Genomic DNA, 6,172 nt, shown 5'->3' with positions numbered 1-6,172 from the left:
TTATAATGTTTACATTGTGTTCTATATTATGGTTGCCTTCCACATTGTATCCATAGGTTGATTTTTAAAAATTCAAGACTAATGAAAAGCAATATGATCATTATGATCACAACCATCACTGTGATGGATTGCATTTCCCCAAAATGGCTGCAACAGTATTTCCAGCCCCACATGTTCCTTTAGAATCACTCTCCCATCAAGAGGTGGAGTCTGTCCCCACTGCCCTGGAACTTCAGTAGCTTCTGTTGGCTGTCTTGCCTAACAGAGTCCAGGGGAAGCGATGCTCTGTGGCATCTACTACTTAGCAGTCTAAGTCATAAAGGCAGCAAAGCTTCTGAGCTTCTACCTGGTTCTTTCTTGGAACATATGCCTTTGGAACCTTGAGCCATTATGAAAGAAGTCTGACTACCTTGAAGCTGCCATGCTGAAGAAACCACGTGGGTAGGGCTACCTCTACATAGAGAGAGACACCAAAGAATTCGCAGTCCTCATCTGTCAGCCCTCTCATCTTTCCAGCTCAGGGACCAGACATGTGAGGGAGGGAGCCTCCAGGATGACCCCAGACCCAGATGCCATCTGACTGCAACCTCACAAGATGCAATAAGCCAGAACCACCTGGCTGAGCCACTTCCAAATTCCCTGCCCACAGAAAGGATGAGAGATCATGATTGTTGTTGTTTTAAGCCGTAAGTTCTGGAGTGATTTGTTATGCAGCAATAAGATAACCAGAACAATCACTTACTGTACAACCAGTTAGGGTGATTGGATGCATAGAAAAAATGAAGATAGTTTTATTTCATTAAACTTGTCTCACTCAAATTCTAACCATTAAAATCAAATCAATGTTCTCTCCTTTTCTCTGTAGCTCCTCAAAATGATGTATATTTTAGTTTGTCTCATACCTGAAAAAGGTTTTTTTGGTACAGATTTTTAAATTTTTTTGTTTTTTCCCCTGGCATTCTTTTTCCTTGTTAACAAAAGAGATGATTGCTTTATCTTTCATATTGAAATCTATTTTCTTCTTGAAGACATTCTTCACAGAGTCCTTTGACTTTTTTGGACTCACTGTCTCCTGGATTTGCTGCACAATTGTCAAACTGAGATTTCATTTCAGTATTCTCTAGATTAGTACCTTATGTTTTTGAATCTCATCCTGTCCTTCCTCTTGGGTTCCTTGTATGTTCTGTGAGAACACACACTTAAGAAACTTGTTAAGGATGCATGGAACATTGAGTTTCTGCATCACTGTGTATCTGTAATCTCAGTTTTGCCCTCACGCTTGATTTTCTAGACTCCAAATCCTTCTCCCTCAGTAGATGAGACATTACATGGTCTTCTAGCTTTCAGTGTTGCTAGAGGTCTGTTTTCCATCTTATATTTGTTCTTTGGTGATATCTTACTTTTCTCTCTGGAAAACTTTGGGATTTTTCTCTTTAGCCCTAGTATTCTACAGTTTCTACAGATGTGCATGTACAACCGAGGGTCATTTTATTCAAATTTTTGACATTTGTTGGGCTTTTTCAGTTTGTAGACCTGAGTCTTTTCTCAGATCAGAGCACTTTATTATGATAGATAAACAAGATTATACTGCATAGCACAGGGAAATATATACAAGATCTTACAGTAGCTCTCAGAGAAAAAAATGTGACAATGAATATATATATGTTCATGTATAATTGAAAAATTGGGTTGTACACTGGAATTTACACAACATTGTAAAATCATTATAAATCAATAAAAAATGTTAAAAAAATAAAATGAAAAAAAATTCACCCTATAAACACTAAAACAGAACTGAGTGGTAATTACATTTCTTTCAGCCCTCACCAGACCAAAAAAAAAAAAAAAAGCACTTTATTATTTTTTTATTACATTCTCTCTTTCATTGTTTTTATTTTTTTAACTTTTTAAATTGATCTCTTCCATTGTTTTTAGAACTGCTTTTCTTTTCTTTTTTTACAACTGCTTTTAAATACTGAATCTTTTAAAAAACCTCTTTTTACTGACTTAATTTTTCTCTTCAATTATCTATGTCTTTTTCTTTTTCATCTGGCTCCCTGGGATGTGTCTTCATTTTTATAAATCATATCCCTAATTCCATTCCACTATTTAGCTCTTTCACATAATTCTTGAAAATTCTGATAATCATTTCAAATTTCTAGCATTTTTTTCTTGTTCTCTGACTGATCCACTTTACCCCCATAGCAGTCAGTACTTTCTTTAAGGATGCAATAGCCTCTCAAATCTCTGTGAAGATAATTAGATATTTTGTAAGGTATCTCTCACTGTTTTTGCTGTTTCCTCAGAAGCCAGTCTGTGTTTATCTGTCTTTATCTTGCTTCTTGTTGATTTTCCTCGAATGCCTGGTGATCCTTTGTTGACCGTTCATACATATGAAGAATGATGTTGATTAATATAGATTGGTAGAGTGGATTTCACCAACAAGTGTGTTTACTCAGAAGGCCATTTTCTGAATGGGAGAGCTGACTGTAGCCCTGTGTAAATGGATGGATTTGCCACAGTCAAGCTTCCATTTAGCCGGCAAGTTCAGGACCATCACAATTGCCCAAGGAGGAAGAGGAAGAGCTTATCCAGGGGTGGAACTCCACTTTGGAGTGGAGCTGGATTTACGTTTATTGAGGAGGCTGTAAATCCCCCACAGGTTGGATTGTACTTCTGCCTCCACCCAAGTCCCCATTCCCTTCAGGAAGATCTTCTGCTGTCTTCAGGATGCAGTCATTTATGCTCCAGGTGAGGGTAAAGAGCTGCTCTGTATGTGGAGTGGGGAGGGAAGGCCTGAGTGGACCACCTGGTCTGTGGTTTATCTGTTATGTAGTTAGCTCCTCTGATCACTGCCCCAGGCCCATGTTTGTTCTCTCTACCCATGGGCCCCAAGCTTGGAGCCTCTAGGTGAGGATCACAGCTGAAGACTTATCACTTGTGTGTTTTGGCTTGTGCATCACTCTGCTCTAGTACATTGATACGGTCTAATCTGCTCTCTGACTCCCAGACCTTTATCTAAGTCATTGAAATTTCTGCTGATGACATCCTATTGGTTTTCAGCATTCTAATAAACTTATTCATTCTTTTTTTAAACTGAAGTGTAGTTTATTTACAATATTGTGTTAGTTTCTGGTATACAGCAAAGTGATTCAGTTATATATATATATATATATATATATATATATATATATATATATATTCTTTTTTGTATTTTTTTCCATTATGGTTTATTACAGGATATTGAATATGGTTCCCTGTGCTATATACCTTGTTGTTTATCTATTTTATATATAGTAGTTTCTAACTGAAAATCCCAAACTCCTAATTTATCCCTCCTCTATCCCCTTCCCCCTTTGGTAACCATAAGTTTGTTTTCTGTATCTGTGGGTCTGTTTCTGTTTTGTAAATAAATTCATCTGTGACATATTTTAGATTCCACATATAAGTGATATCATATGGTATCTGTCTTTCTCTTCCTGACTTACTTCACTTAGTATGATAATCTCTAGGTCCATCCATGTTGCTGCAAATGGCATTACCTCATTTTTTATGGCTGAGTAGGTTGCTTCCAACTCTTGGCTATTGTAAATAGTGCTGCTATGAACATCAGGATGCATGTGTCTTTTAAAGGTAGAATTTCCTCTGAGTATATATCCAGGAGTGGGGTTGCTGGATCATATGGCAACTCTATTTTAGTTTTTAAAGGAACCTCCATACTGTTTTCCATAGTGGCTGTATCAACTTACATCCCTACCAACAGTGTAGGAGGGTTCCCTTTTCTCCACACCCTCTCCAGCATTTGTTATTTGTAGACTTTTTAATGATGGCCATTCTGACCAGTGTGAGGTGGTACCTCATTGTAGTTTTGATTAGCATTTCTCTAATAATTAGTGATGCTGAGCATTTTTTTCATGTACCTATCGCCATCTGTATTAGACTTACTCATTCTTTATATATCTTTATTGACATTTCAATAGGATCTTGGGAGAAAGGTTAGGCAAATACACATGATCTGTCTGTCTTTTTGAACTGAGATTGTACTTATAGGCCTAAAATATTTTATTCAGTCAATAAAGCATTTCTACATTTTTCTAAAACAGAAAGAGAGGGTATAATTATACTGAATTTTTTCATGGAAAACCTGCAGGTCCAAAAAGTCAGAAGCATTATCTTGTCCATTATTACCTTCCTAATAATTAGAGTATCATAGTAATTAAAAGCCTGGTCTATGAGTCAGACAACCTACATAGACCTTGGTTACTCCACTTACTAGCTAGGTGAAAATGTGCAATTACTTAAACTCTTTGGACCTCAGTTTTCTTGTCTGTAGAATGGGGATAATGATACCTTCTTTGTGGGTGTTGTGATAATTCAAGTACTTAGCACAGTGCCTGGCACGTAGTAATGTCTTGGTGGTACCCAGCAGCTACAGTAATAGCACTAACATCCCATTTATGAGACGTTCTCCCTGTTATTCTAACTTCTCTTGGACACTGTTGTTCTAACTGATCAGAGTTATGAGACCTTTTTTGGGTTTGAGCTTTGTTTGGATGACCTTCAATCCCTGCCATGGGTTTAATCTCCAAATTGCAGGGAGCATGGTGAAGATAAGAGTACAAATTGAATACAGACGATGGAACAGCATGAACATAATAATAGTTTCCTATGCTTTTGTAGCAAAGATTTTCCAGCATTTATTTCATGTATTCTTTCAAAACATTATGATATATGTAGTTTAGGTATTTATTGAACATTTATCCGATACACTTTTTTTGGAGCAAGTTAACTTTCTGGGTGTTAACTTTCTTTTGTGGAAGACAGTAATAGTTTTCCCAATTATCAGAGGATTTTCAAAAGACCCACTGATAGCAAACGTATTTCTCCGAATAATGGGGCTTTTGTTTTAAATGATAGATACTTAGTTTTAGTAGCTAAGAGAGGCATGCTTTGGTAAACATAGAGTAAAATGCACTGTCCTACCCCGAGAGTTTAAACTTTTTGAACTCTCTCTTTTTTTTTTTTAAATAGGCCAATCCTACATAGAGCTCCAGTATATGAAACAGATGAAAATGGTGCTTTCCTGGTTGAAGAGGATTTGGGGACAAGAACTCTGTCCATTGGGCAGCCCTTTCCAGCTGCTGCCAACATGGTGGCTGCAGGGCCACATATTCACACCTCTTGGGCTCTAAGAAACAGAATTTGAAAACACTGATCTGACTTATTCCAAGGACAAGTTTTCCAGTTTCTATGAAAAAGCTACCATTTTTATGTGCCTTCTTTATGTGCCCAATCAATGTCCACAGCAGTTTTAATCCTCCTAATAACTGCTCCTGGAAGACACTTATTATCCCATTATTAAGTAAGGAAATCAAAGTTCAAAGAGATGAATAACTTACACAACATCCTGCAGTTAATAAACAGAGGACTGGCTTTTTACTTAAGACTGGCTCCAAATTCTGTCTTTCTTCTGCCTCAGAATGAACAAGAAAATCTCTAAGCTCCTTTCTAGTGATAAAATTTCATAAGTTCAAGGTATCTTCAAAGACAAGAGTACAAAACATTGACTAAAACAATGAACCCTGAGCCAAAATCCTGACAGAGAAGGAACTATAAGTACAAACAAAACACAAAATTTGAGCAGAGATTGAGAAGTCATTTTTAAGTAAATAGCCTTCTTTAGTCCGTTGGCTCTTCCTAAATTTATTATAGCAAGAAATGTCATTTTAGATGTTTTGCTCCCCAGGATCTTTGCTGTGTTTCCTCATTTTCAAAAAGAACCCTCATTGCTTACTTATTTTCCTGTTCGTGGCTACTGGGGTCCTGTTTAGTGTGTGGTTGATGATTTACTTTTGGACCTATTCTGTTCTTTACTGAATTTTCTGGGCTCTCACATGTGCAAGGCAATGCACTAAATGCCCAGAGGCATAATCCCTGACCTTGAGGCACTTATCATCAGGTCAGAATAAGGGAGACATACCTGTGTGAGATAGCAAGGAACACACACTACATACACCAGCAAGAAGTACAGAGATTATGGAAGGAATGCAGAGGTGGGAGAGGTCACTGTGCTCTGGTCCAGTCAAGACAGGCTTTGTGGAGGGAAAGGCACTTTAACTGAGCCTCTGGGATAGGTAGGGCTTTGCACAAGAGAGTGGAGGTAAGGATAATT

At 37.5% G+C, this 6,172-nt stretch overlaps 1 long non-coding RNA gene across 2 annotated transcripts; it reads left to right on the top strand.

Annotated features, from left to right (window-relative positions):
• The first annotated feature begins 378 nt into the window (after window positions 1–378).
• On the top strand, window positions 379–5,444 carry LOC140687626 (uncharacterized). 2 transcript variants are annotated; one of them, XR_012062022.1, is made up of 3 exons: window positions 379–441; window positions 2,663–2,751; window positions 5,032–5,444. It is a non-coding gene; the product is annotated as an uncharacterized lncRNA (long non-coding RNA). The 2 variants fall into 2 exon arrangements; XR_012062021.1 differs by having other exon boundaries at window positions 386–686.
• The last annotated feature ends 728 nt before the right edge of the window (window positions 5,445–6,172 follow it).

This window comes from Vicugna pacos, chromosome 20 (assembly GCF_048564905.1).
Source record: "Vicugna pacos chromosome 20, VicPac4, whole genome shotgun sequence".
Lineage (NCBI taxonomy): Eukaryota > Metazoa > Chordata > Mammalia > Artiodactyla > Camelidae > Vicugna > Vicugna pacos.
The sequence above is the reverse complement of the archived record's forward strand: the minus strand, read 5'-3'. Positions and strand labels throughout refer to the sequence as shown.